The sequence below is a fragment of the Peromyscus maniculatus genome, chromosome 21, assembly GCF_049852395.1.
Source record: "Peromyscus maniculatus bairdii isolate BWxNUB_F1_BW_parent chromosome 21, HU_Pman_BW_mat_3.1, whole genome shotgun sequence".
In the NCBI taxonomy this organism is placed as follows: domain Eukaryota; kingdom Metazoa; phylum Chordata; class Mammalia; order Rodentia; family Cricetidae; genus Peromyscus; species Peromyscus maniculatus.
Genome location: NC_134872.1, coordinates 1485502 through 1498840, shown reverse-complemented (window position 1 = coordinate 1498840; position 13339 = coordinate 1485502).

The following is a 13339-nucleotide window of genomic DNA, read 5'->3' as shown; positions in this document are numbered from 1 at the left end:
AAAAGCCAGTGAGCCTCATCCTAGTTATCAGAGTTGTAAAGTAAATAAGGAAAATTCTACACTCAATCTCTACCCATCATTATGAATAAAAATTTATTAAGAAATATGCACAAAATGACCTTTATAGATAATACTCTAATTTTGATATGTAATTTTAATAACTGAATGAATTAGATCCTGCTATGGACATGGATGCAGCAAACTATGAAGGATTCAATAATATTTTGAGTTCCATTATGTAAGTGACACCTAAATGAATCTTGTGCAATATCAAAGATAAATCTACAGTGAGCCCAGTATGGTGATACATGGATTCTGTCAATTCTTAGGGCTCAGAGGCATGTGGATAACTATGACTTCTAGGCAAACCTCAAAAATAAAATGGGTAATAAGAAAATGATTTGAAGATGTTAATAAAAACACTATCCTTTGACTATGGAGAGATGTCTTAATTGTGTAGATATCCACTGTTGGAGTCCTAGAAGTCTGGAAGCTCACATGCCCCTCTTCCTCCTAGTGAGCGTTACCTAGAACCACTTCTGGGCTCCACAGACTGCTGTACTCCCAAATTCACACACCCATACACAGACAAATATACAAAAATAAGGATAAATCTTTTTTTTTTTTTTTGGTTTTTCAAGACAGGGTTTCTCTGTGTAGCTTTGCGCCTTTTCCTGGAACTCACTTGGTAGCCCAGGCTGGCCTCGAACTCACAGAGATCCGCCTGGCTCTGCCTCCCGAGTGCTGGGATCAAAGGCGTGCGCCACCACCGCCCGGCTGGATAAATCTTAAAACTATTTCCCTGTACATTTTTGAACATGTACATACACTGTACACAAAACTAAAATGCTAAAGAGGAGAATCAGAATCAAAGATATATCAAATGGGAAAGGAGAGGATAATATAGGCAGGCATGTCCATATCCATTAGTTTCACCATATCATTTTATTTTGGAAAACAGTCATTAATTTTTGTTAACATTTGCTTACATGCACTTTGTCATTAATGTTCAATGAAGAAATGTTTTAAAATTCTCAGTTCCTACCACAGTGAACAGGGATTGATATAATCCACACAAGCATAAATACCTTTGAGGGTCAATCAATTTCTAAGATTCTAGACATCCTGACATCTCAGTGTGAGAAATGCTGGCTCAATGGCCTCTGGGCTGTACTCAGAAGGATATTTTGACCAGGATGAGGTGGACAACAACCAGGGTAAGCAACTTGTCCCCATACACAGCTCTTAGAGTCCAAAGTCCCAGAGCTGTATCTGAGCTGGGAAAACAGGGCCCTAAAGGTTCCTCTTCCATAATGCTCTCTATCACTACCATTGGGAATTCTTAGAGAAGCCAATCAGCCTCATTCATATTATGATTATAAAATGAACAGAGACTAGTAGAGTCTCAGTGTCCACTCTTCAAGCAGGATGAAGACCTTTATCCCTGAGGCTTTCCTCCTGCTGCTCCTGGCCAACCTGGTCCTGACCAGGCATCCAAAGGGTGAGTGTGGGTGTCAGGAGGGAAAGGACCTAACCTGGGAGAAAAAAGGACTCCATCCCTGGGTTGAACACACAAAAAAATCTGTCTCTCACCTAGTCCAGCAAAGACCTTCTGGTCCCTGGTTTATTTTATATTATGAACCCTGTCCCCTTTTCCCTGCTCCCCTGGGAGCAATGTGGGGAGCTTCATAGGGAACTACTTGGGGTGCTCTAGATCTAAAGGCCCACTGCACCTAGGTTCACACTCTCTGAGCTTTTTGCAAGCTCTCATCACCGGGCCTCACCTCCTGGAGCCCCAATTCGTATTTGATGTCTACTTGGATGATCTTCATGTTGAGAGATTCAACAGCAGAGCAGAGACTCCAAGACTGGAGCACTGTGCACCATGGGTGGATCAGCAGGACCCGGAGTATTGGGAGAAGAGGACACAGGACATCCTAAGCTCAAAGGACATCTACAAGGATGCACTGAAGAAAATGATTCACTTCTACAATGAAAACGAAAGTGGTGAGTGAACTGAATCAGAAATCCTTAATTTCAAGCTCCCAATGGGTTTACTCCGGTTCCCCAATCAAGTTCCCCAAATCCAAGATTTACTCCCATGAATGGGACCCATGTAGACTAGGGTAAAGAGAGCATGGGTAACTGACCTGGTGTTTTGTACAATTTAAGCTAAATGTGGCCATTTACAAAGGCCAAGTGAGAGGGACTCAGCCACAGGAGGGCCCCAAGGGACCTGGTCCTGTGAGCTTGGCTGAGAGTTGGGTCTTGGACAGGACATCATACACTCAAGATCCTGATGTCCTGTGATGTACTGCCTGGAGGGTACTACAGAGATGGAAACTTTCTAGTATCCTTCAAACCCAAGGATATCCTTATGCTGGCTGTCAACAAGGGCATTTGGATGACAGTTGGCAAGGTGGCTGCTCACCTGAGCCAGGAGTGGAATGATTCAGATTTTGCAAAATACGTGAAGACTTTACCGGAGTGTAAATGTGTGCATATTCTTCTCCCAAATGTTGCAGCATGGGAAGGAGATTTTGCAGAGAACAGGTAAGGAAAGAAACTGCCACATCTGCTCTGACTGGAGCCCCTGTCCGCTGAGGATTCCTCCTCTTCACGGAGAAGCTGAAGACTAACTCAGTCTTGAATCAAAGGGGGAAGAGTGTCATGGGTTTCCTAATTCAATAAGAGAGAGCGACTTTGATAGGACTAAGCCTTCTCTCAGGATAGATCACTCTGTCAATTAAGCAGCATTTCCCTTCCATTTGCCTTGTGAACCATGATCTCTGTCATGCCTGTTCACTGTCCATGTACTTTAGAGGTCTGAGTCCAGTGTCACTGAGTCTCAGTTACCATCCAGTCAAAACCAGAAGTCAGTATTCACAGAAGTCTCTTGCTCTTTGCTGGCTGATGCTGATTCTGAATCTTTCCAAGTAATAGATTACCCCATTTTTATCCCGAGATTCGGCCGGTGTGTGGGGTCCACTTTCTTCCTCTTAGCCTTTGTCCTTTTGTCCCATCCAATCAAAACAAGGTTGCAGGCACATTGATGGAGGAAGAATGAAAAAGCCTGAATTTTCCGAATTATTTCCTCCAACACCCACAAAATACATCTGACCCATAAGGTCAGAGCTGATAGGAATATCACTCTAAGTTGCTGGGCTATGAAATTCTGTCATGCTAAAATCAATGTAACCTGGCAGAGAGATGGGAGCAATCAGACTATGGACATGGATGTGATAGAGACCAGACCTGCAGGAGATGGAACCTTCCAGAAGTGGGCAGCTGTGGTGGTGCCTTCTGGGGAGCAGCAGAGATACACTTGTCATGTGACTCATGATGGGCTGCCTGAGCCCATTACCCATGAGATGGGGTAAGATGTAGGAGTGATCACTCAGCCTGTCACAATGAGTGGGTGTCCTTTGGTCAAACTGGACTAGGGTCATGACTGAAATCTGGAGGTCAGAGGCCTTACTGTTCTTTCCATTCTCTGTCAGAGCCTCCTCAGCCCTCTGTCCTCATCATGCCAATTGTTATTGGCCTGGTTCTTGGAGCTGTGCTTATGGGAGCCGTGGTGACTTTTCTGATATGGAAGAGGAGGACTAAAGGTAAGGAAAGGGCAGGGTCTGAGTTCAAGTCTCCCTGGGAATATCAAGTCCAGCTGAGAGTGTACCCTGCCACATGAAAGCAAAAATTCCTCCACACAGTTGCTTATTCAGTCTTGTGCTGATGTGCTGACATTAACTCTATTGTGAAGGAAATAATTATCAGATTCACTACTGCAGTGATAGAGGTGGCAGAGACCTGATCCTCAGTCCTCAGAGGTCAGATGTTAAAGTCACTACTTAGAACACATTATCAGGGGTCCAATTATCCTCCTCATGTTCAATCTACTATCAGGTTTCCCTATCTTTCTCTGGATCTACAGTCACAGTTCTGGAAACTTCTCTGATATAAGGCCAAGGGACCCTCTGGGCCTCCTCTTCCTGTTGCTTCCATGACTTCTAATAAAAGAGATTATTTCCAAGGGTAAATCGTGAGGCCGCCTTGTTCAGACTTGCCAGTCATTGTGCTAGCTGCTCTTCCCTGAGACACTTATAGCAGTATATACAGGAGCCATGGAGATTCTCATCCAGCCCATATTTCCTCATTTAGTGCCATCTTCAGAGGCTTTGATCTGCTCTTGTATCACCTTTACTGAGAGGTAAAATTTCTATGATGTCCAGTCTTCTGTTACAACTTTAAAAAGTGATATCCTAAAGGAATTGGTATGGGACAGGGTGAGGTCGGGGGATTTCACCCTGTGGCATGTGTATTCCTGGTAATGGGACAGTGTGAGTGTGTGGTGAGCTGTTCAGTGTATCACCATTTAAGACACTGATCTGAAATTCTTTCTTAATCTTTTCTTTTACAGAATAAGATAGCTGGACTGAGCCTGAGAATTTAATCTCTTTTCTCCTTTTCTCACTGTGGCTTCAAGAACTGATGACTTCTCTTCCTGCATCTGACTGTGACTATGTGTCTGTCTCCTGACAGCACCGTGTGAACAGGCAATGAGTTCAGCCCTGCCTGAGCATCAGTAAGTCCTATCCACACACTGATCACCATTCCTTCCCCAGTTATCATTGCTACTCCAACAGAGGCTGGGCTGGCAAACCTCCACCCCTGACTGAACTTTACTTTTCACTGAGTTACAAACTAATGAATCTTTCTTGATATTAAGCATTTTTATGATTGTGCAACTTCTTTCAGAGTGGGTATTTAATTAGTGTACTAAAGATGAGTAAAACCTGGTAGAGAATCGTGTGCCCTGTGCTAACTCCATTGCCTTACATGACAGTAAAGGCTGTGAAGAGACAAGTGATCCCTGTGTCTCCACGATTGTCATTCCCTCCACCCTGGGCTTTCACATAGTCCCTTCCTACCCATGTCATCTTGCTAGTTCCTAATCTCTGTTCTTTCAATAAAGGTGTTCAACTGGACATGTGATCAAGAGATCTCAGGCATTTCTAGGGTCTGTCCAGTGTCTGTGCTGTTCTTTCATGTTGACTGTCAGCCTGTTCAGGTCTGATTCTGATATTCCATCAGTTGATATTTAGATTAATGGTACTACAGGGATTATATTAGTTCTCAGTTCTGTGTTTGAGTCTGGTGTCATTGTCTTCTGTTACTGACATTCACTGACACAAGTAGGGAGTGTTTCTGTCATTGTCCAAGCATGGATGTCTGTGGTATTCTGACCAAGTTTGTTAGAGTCCAAGCCTGGTTTCTAACAGACAAAGGGCTGCAATATGTCAGTAACATCCGAAGGAGTCGTCTCTGCCAACAGGAGGTATGCAAGTTCAAAATCAACCTGAGCTACATACTGTGACCCTGTCTTCAAAGGAAGTTGTAGCCGGATGTTTTTTCAGGTCCCACCTAGCTCCTTGGTCCCACAGCCACTTATAAAATAATCAGTCAGAGGCTTAATATTATTTATAAATTGTATGACCTATGGGCCAGGTTTCTTGTTAGCTAGCTCTTATAACTTAACGTAACCCTTTTCTATTAATCTATATATTGCCACATGGTCATGATGTTACCAGTCTGCTGGCATCTTATTGCTCCTTGGGCAGCAGGCTGGCATCTCTCTCCTCTCTCCTTTCTTCTCTCCGTATATCTGCTTGGATTTCCAGTCTGCCCTAAGCTGCCTTGCCATAGGCCAATATAGCTTTATTTATCAACCAATCAGAGCAACACATATTCACAGCATACAGGAAGACATTCCACAGCAGAAAGTCATTAAAATCCATAAATAAATGAATGAATTAAAAAAGTAACTATTATAAGGATGGACAAAGTAGTACTATGCTTATGCCCATTCTACAAACATCTCAACTAAGTATTTGAATTTCAGATAGGAAGTAGATTGATGTAAGGAAAGTTATGTGGAATATATAAATTGGGCAATATCTGAGAATGAACTGCTTAAATCTCTAGAGAATCTCATAGTAGTTACTGAAGCATAAGCATAGGATTTCAGAGCATCCAATCACTTTCAATGAAACTGGAAATCCTTCAAAATGAAGTAAGGGAATCTTGTGTTAACACCTGTCTACAGAGAGGGTCACAGAGGAGAGAGCTAGAAAAATGGTGTAGATAAAATCAATAGTATTCTTTGTAAAACTAACCTTATTGACAGTATAGACACTCTATGCAATCTCTGGGGGACAGAGATTCTTCTCCAGTTTCCGTGGAATGTTTACAGGACAGACTGCATTTGGGTCCTAAAGCACAGTTGAGCATTTTTTCTTTTTCTTTTTTTTTCCTTTTATTTTATTTTACAATACCATTCAGTTCTACATATCAACCATGGATTCCCTTGTTCTCCTCCCCCTCCTGCCCCCTCCCCTTCCCCTCAGCCTACCCCCCATTCCCACCTCCTCCAGATCAAGGCCTCCCCTGAGGACTGAGATGGACCTGGTAGACTCAGTCCAGGCAGGTCCAGTCCCCTCCTCCAAGACTGAGCCAAGCATCTCTGCATAAGCCCCAGGTTTCAAACAGCTAACTCATGCAATGAGCACAGGACCTGGTACCACTGCCTAGAGGCCTCCCAAACAGATCAAGCCAATCGACTGTCTCACCTATTCAGAGGGCCTGATCCAGTTGGGGGCCCCTCAGCCTTTGGTTCATAGTTCATGTGTTTCCATTCGTTTGGCTATTTGTCCCTGTGCTTTATCCAACCTTGGTCTCAACAATTCTCGCTCATATAAACCCTCCTCTTTCTCGCCAATTGGACTCCCGGAGCTCCACCCGGGGCCTAGCCATGGATCTCTGCATCCAGATTCCTCAGTCCTTGGATGGGGTTTCTGGCATGACTATTAGGGTGTTTGGCCATCCCATCACCAGAGTAGGTCAGTTCTGGCTGTCTCTCGACCATTGCCAGCAGTCTATTGTGGGGGTCTTCACCAACCCCACATCTGACAGAGGACTGATATCCAGAATATATAAGGAACTCAAGAAATTAGACATCAAAACAACCAACAGTCCAATTAAGAAATGGGCTATAGAACTAAACAGAGAATTGTCAACAGAGGAAACTCAAATGGCTGAAAGACATTTAAGGAATTGCTCAACACCTCTAATCATCAGGGAAATGCAAATCAAAACAACTCTGAGATACCACCTTATGCCTGTCAGAATGGCTAAGATCAAAAACACTGAAGACACTTTATGCTGGAGAGGATGTGGAACTAGGGGAACTCTCCTCCACTGCTGGTGGGAATGCAAGCTTGTACAACCACTTTGGAAATCAATATGGCGCTTTCTTAGAAAATTGGCAATCAATCTCCCCCAAGATCCAGCTATACCACTCTTGGGCATATACCCAAGAAATGCTCAATCATACCACAAGAGCACTTGCTCAGCTATGTTCATATCAGCATTGTTTGTAATAGCCAAAACCTTGAAACAACCTAGATGCCCTTCAACTGAAGAATGGATAAATAAATCATGGCACATATATACAATGGAATACTACTCAGCAGAGAAAAACAATGACATCATGAGGTTTGCAGGCAAATGGATGGATCTAGAAAAAATCATCCTGAGTGAGGTAACCCAGACTCAGAAAGACAAATATGGTATGTCCTCACTCATAGGAGGATACTAGATGTGGAACAAGGATGACTGGACTGCTACTCACATCACCAGGGAGGCTACCTGGAAAACAGGACCCCAAGAAAGACACGAGGATCGCCCAATGACAGAGAAATGGCTGAGATCTACATGAACAACCTGGACATGAGTGGGAGTAATGAAGGTCGAGGGTCGAGGGAAAGAGAGCCTGTGGGAGCAGGAGATCCCAGCTGGATCAAGAACAGAGAGAGAGAACAAGGAGTAGGAGACCATGGTAAATGAAGACCACATGAGAAAAAGAAGAAACAAAGTGCTAGAGAGCATTTTTTCTTGTGTGCTTTTCTGGATCCCGGAGGTAATACATATGACAGATTCTCCAACTCTTGTTAAGCATTACTAGGAGAAGATCCCCTAAAGAGGAGAACAAGGGAAAGGAGTCAGGTTTCTGAAGCATGTGACGGGGATCTTCCTGCATGTGTGTCTGTGGAACAGATACCTGCCTCAGGCAAGGAACACATTTCCCAGCAAATCCTGAAGTCCTTCAACAACAGGGCATGGCTGCAATCTTCTATCCAAGAGAGGACATGTGAGCTCAGCATCCCCATATCCCCTGCTCTCTGTAGAGGTGTCCTAGTCCTCTTGTTTCTATCTGTGTACAGAGCTTACATATCTCTCTTCTCTGTCCTGCTGATCCCATCCAGCATCCATGCCATCCTAACCTGGCCAATATATCTCCTTTCAGGGAGTAACCTGCTGGAGGGTCATGGGGTCTCACCTCATACTGCCCACAGACTCACTCTTCATGTGGTATTTCATCAACAAATTCTCCAGGCCTGGCTTCTGGGATGACACTTGGAACACAGGTCCTTCAAGCAAGGAAGTGACTCCTTTTGGGATAAAGCCTTAGATGCAGTGAATTAAGCAGAAAGGTTTTGGGCATGGGGGGTAGATGAGGGTATCCCAGCGCTATGCCTGAAACTTCCCCAAGTGTCTGAGATCCCAGTTCTACTAGTAGAACTGGAGAGAGGTCTCTGAGGATCCACTGTGTGGTGGTATTGTGTTCCCCAAAATATTGTGCACCCTAATAAACTTATCTGGAGTCAGAGAACAGAACAGCCACTAGAGAGACATAGAGGCCAGAAAATGGTGGCACACACACCTTTAATCCTATCACTTGGGAGGCAGAGATCCATTTGGATCTCTGTGAGTTTAAAGCCACACTGGAAACAGCCAGGCATGGTGACTCACGCCTTTAATCCCAGGAAGTGATGGCAGAAAGCAGAAAGGTATATAAAGTGTGAAGACCAGAAACTAGAAGCTTCTGCCTGGTTAAGCGTTCAGGCTTTCGAGCAGCAGTTCAGCTGAGATTCATTCTGAATGAGGACTCATAGGCATCCAGTCTGAGGAAACAGGCTCAGCTGAGGAACTGGCAAGGTGAGGAAGCTGTGGCTTGTCCTGCTTCTCTAATCTTTTAGCATTCACCCCAATACCTGGCCCCAGGTTTGTTTTATTAATAAGACCTGTTAAGATTCATACTACACCACTGATCTAATGACAATCATGAGAATCAGAATTCCCAAGCCCTGCATGACCCTCTGATAGGAAGAAATGTGCATTGATCCTCAAGTACAACTTCTGACCCCAGGTTGCAGTTATTTTACATTTTTTTCAATGATATGATCTCAGTTCCTAAGACAGTCAGCATATGTTTATATAATCCACATAGGCATGTTTGTTTTTTAGATCCACACAAAGTCAAAGTGTGTGGAGATATATTGAAATCAAAATACTCTAGAATTGCTGACATATTGCCCTCTGGGCTAGGATTTAGAAGAATGCTATGACCAAGTTCAGGACACGAGTCAGGGCAGGGCAAAGTGTCTCCAGGCACTACTCCAGGGATACCAAGTCAAAGATCTGGATTAGAGTGAGGAGTCAGGATGTAGTGATTCCTAGTTTCCAGGAGTTTATCTTTCTATTACCCAAATAACCCCCTCTCCTTGTATTGATAATTCTTAGAGAATCCTTGCAGCCTAACCAGATCAGGGTCATAAAGTGAAAAGAGACCAGTACTGACTCAGACTCCACTTTTAAAGCAGAAGGGAACCCTTGCATCCAACACTCTCAGTTGCTACTCCTGGATCTATGTATTTGACCTAGAATCGTCTGTGTGACTCCAGAGTTCAAGAAAAGAGCCTCTGCATAGAGGAGCCATAGCGTAGACTGGCTGGAACTCACCATCCCATAATATGAATTTTTGCCTTAACTCAACAGGTCTGTCCCTGTTAACCCAGTGGAGAGCTGGGCTCTGTATTGTGGTGGTATTGTGTTCCCCAAAATATTGTGCACCCTAATAAATTTATCTGGGGTCAAAGAATAGAACTGCCACTAGATACACAGGCCAGAAAATGGTGGCACTCACACCTTTAATCCTAGCATTCCAGAGGCAGAAATCCCTCTGGATCTCTGTGAGTTCAAGGCCACATTGGAAACAGCCAGGCAAGGTGACACACACCTTTAATCCCAGGGAGTGATGGCAGAAAGGAGAAAGATATATAAGGTGTGAAGACCAGAAACTAGAAGCTTTTAGCTGGTTAAGCTTTTAGGCTTTGAGCAACACAGTTCAGCTGAGATTCATTCTGGATGAGGACTCAGAGGCTTCCAGTCTGAGGAAATAAGACCAGCTGAGGAATTGGCGAGGTGAGGTAGCTGTGGCTTATTCTGCTTCTCTGATCTTTCAGTGTTCACCCAATACCTGGCTCCAGGTTTGTTATATTAATAAGATTCTTTAAGATTCATGCAACACTCTATGATTCCCAAATCTAACTGACATTTGTTGAGGGCTATTAATATAAAAATAGGAAATGCTTCCACATAGAAACCATCAGAGAACTGCAAACAGTCTCAAACAGCAAATCAACCTGGAGTTTATGTGTTGTGTGGAATGACGAGAGAAGACACTCTGCAGAGTCACAAAGGACAGTGTTCATAGAGGAGGGGGCAAGTGGGTAGTTGACAGGTGATCAACAGTGTGGGTGTTTTACTAGAGTGCTTAGCATGGCTTCACTGTGAAGGTGAGCTGTGAGTAGTGAGCTGTGAGGGAAGATGTGCAGGACATGAAACATTCCTCCAGCTAGTCTCTGATCAGGATGTGTCTTCCCCTAAGTGCACCACCCGATGGGGACAAGTGAACAAACACTTGAGCCTATAGGGGATATTATTTTTCAAATCATGTCCTGACTTTTGTTTTAGTTTTGTTAATTTGACAGGTTAGTTTTACCTGGGAAAAGGAACCTCATTTGAGATAATGTCTCCATCAGATTACATCTAGGCAAGTCTGTCATGGGTTTTCGTGATTAATGATTGATGTGAGGGGGTCCAACTTGGAGTTACATGGAGCAGCAGCTGTGAAGCTGCTCCTGGGTTATATGTGAATACAGGCTGAGAAAGCCTGTTAGGACCACTGCCTTGGACACATTGTTAAAGTGCCCATTTTATATATCCAAACAGTCCTGGCTGCCAGGTTCTCCCATCATCCCTCAGTCCCTACGTTTTACAGGAGTTTCCTGGCTGGCACACCCTGCTCCCTGTCTTAAACGTCTCCAGCCCAGGTATTTGCTGGTCTTCCCTCCCCCAGTTGCCCTTCCCTATATAGTCTAACCGTTTTGGTTACCTGGTCTTTTTTTGTCTACTCTCTTGGCCAGTCTCTTGGCCCAGGTTTCTCCTCTTGGTCTGCAACTGCTCTAGCCCCTCCCTCCTATACCCTCTCCTCACATGGAAGATCATGTCTGGTCATGTCCACACTGGACTCTCCTATGTGTTCCTATCTCTGGCTATGCTCACCCTTTTATTGATAATAATTTTTTCTCCTCCACCATACCTAGGAGCATTCATGTCCTCCCTTTATTTATTTCTTCTTCTTTTTTTTTTCCCATTCATCTGGTGCCAAAACCATGTGAGTGCCATAAATGAGTTCTCTCCCAAGGAACTAGGCTGCTACAAACCAAGCTGCTTTGCTGACTCTCCTAAGATTGTAGGGATCATTTCTTTCTCCTGGCTTTTGCCACCTGGCGAATTTGATCCTAAAGTCTGCTTCTTCAGCTGCTTCCTCCCTCCACCTCACCATCCATCTCTCCTTGCCTACTCAGTAAGTGTCCTCTTGCTGACTCCTGGAGTCTGCTCTGCCTTTGGGGCACTCACCACGTGGGCAACTTCTCCCTCAGCTGGAACTCTCCCTTTCCCAACAGCCTCTCCCCATGCAGCTCTTCAGCTGTTTTCTCTGCCGGCTCTAACCACCTGTCTCTCCCCTTCCACTGGGTAAGAACTCTGCTTTGTTTACTTTTACTACAAAAGCCACAGCAGTGTGCCAGGAACGTCCTCTCTTTCCCTTATAGTCATAAGGATAAGGGATGCCTTTCCTCTGTGATGTGCTACATTTTTCTCTCTGACAAGTTTCTCTGCCTACTTGGGGAAGCCCATATTGAAATTCTTCTCACCACACTTAACCCACCTCTACTCCCTCCGTGCAGGGAACTAAGGACATTTCCCCACCCCCTCCAGAAACTGACTGGAACCCAGAGCCCCCTGCTCCCACACTCTTCAACTTCAATGTAGAGGATGCAGCCCCTCCCCAGGCATCTCCTCAACCTGACCCTCTTCCTCAGCCTCAGCCCTACTCTCTGGAGCTCTCCCACCCAGCTCCCCACCCCTAACCCATTGCCTCCTGCACCTTCCCTAAGCCTGAGCCTGTCTGGACCACCTATTGCCCTCTCAGCTTCCTCTTATAGATATTCCCTCCAGTGGAGTTTTAATTTCCATCCCTTCCTCCCTTAATCCATGGACTCAGATTTTATGACTAAAGTTTGGCCTCTGTACAAAAACTGGCACACTTGATACCTTAGGGTTTCTATTGCTGTGACGAGACACCATGACCATGGCAACTCTTACAAGGGAAAATATTTGACTGAAGTAGCAGTTTACTGTTTCAGAAGTTTAGGCCATCATCATCATCATGGTGAGGAATATGGTGGCATGCAGGCAGACATGGTGCTGGCTACTACTTGATTAGAAGGTAATAGGAAGTGGTCTGTGACACTGTGAGTAGCTTGAGCATAGAACTCAAACCTAAACCCCAGAGTGACACACTTTCTCTAACAACGCCACATCTACTTCAACAAGACCATACTTCTTTTTTCCCCCAAAGGTATAGGTATTTTAATCATAATTTTTATTGTTTATGTTTTTTATTATTTATTTATTTATTTATTTATTTATTTATTTATTTATTTATTTATTTATTTATTTTATATACCAACCACAGTTTCCTTTCTGTCCCCTCCTCCTGTTCCTTCCCCACACCTTCTTTCTATTCCCCCATCCACTCCTCAGTAAGGCTTCCCGTGGGAGTCAACAACGCGTAGCATATCAAGTTGAGACAAGACCAAGCTCCTCCCCTGCATCAAGGCTGAGTAAATCATCCTGCCATAGGGAATAGCTTCCAAAAAGCCAGCTCATGAGCCAGGGACAGATCCTGGTCCCACTGCTGTAGCAGGAATCTTAAAGGTTCTTATTAATAAAATCAAACCTGAGGCCAGTTATTGGGGTCAATGCTGGTAGATCAGAGAGACAGAATAAGCCACAGCTATCTCACCTCGCCAGTTCCTCAGCTGGTCCTGTTTCCTCAGACTGGAAGCTTCTGTGTCCTCATCCAGAATGAATC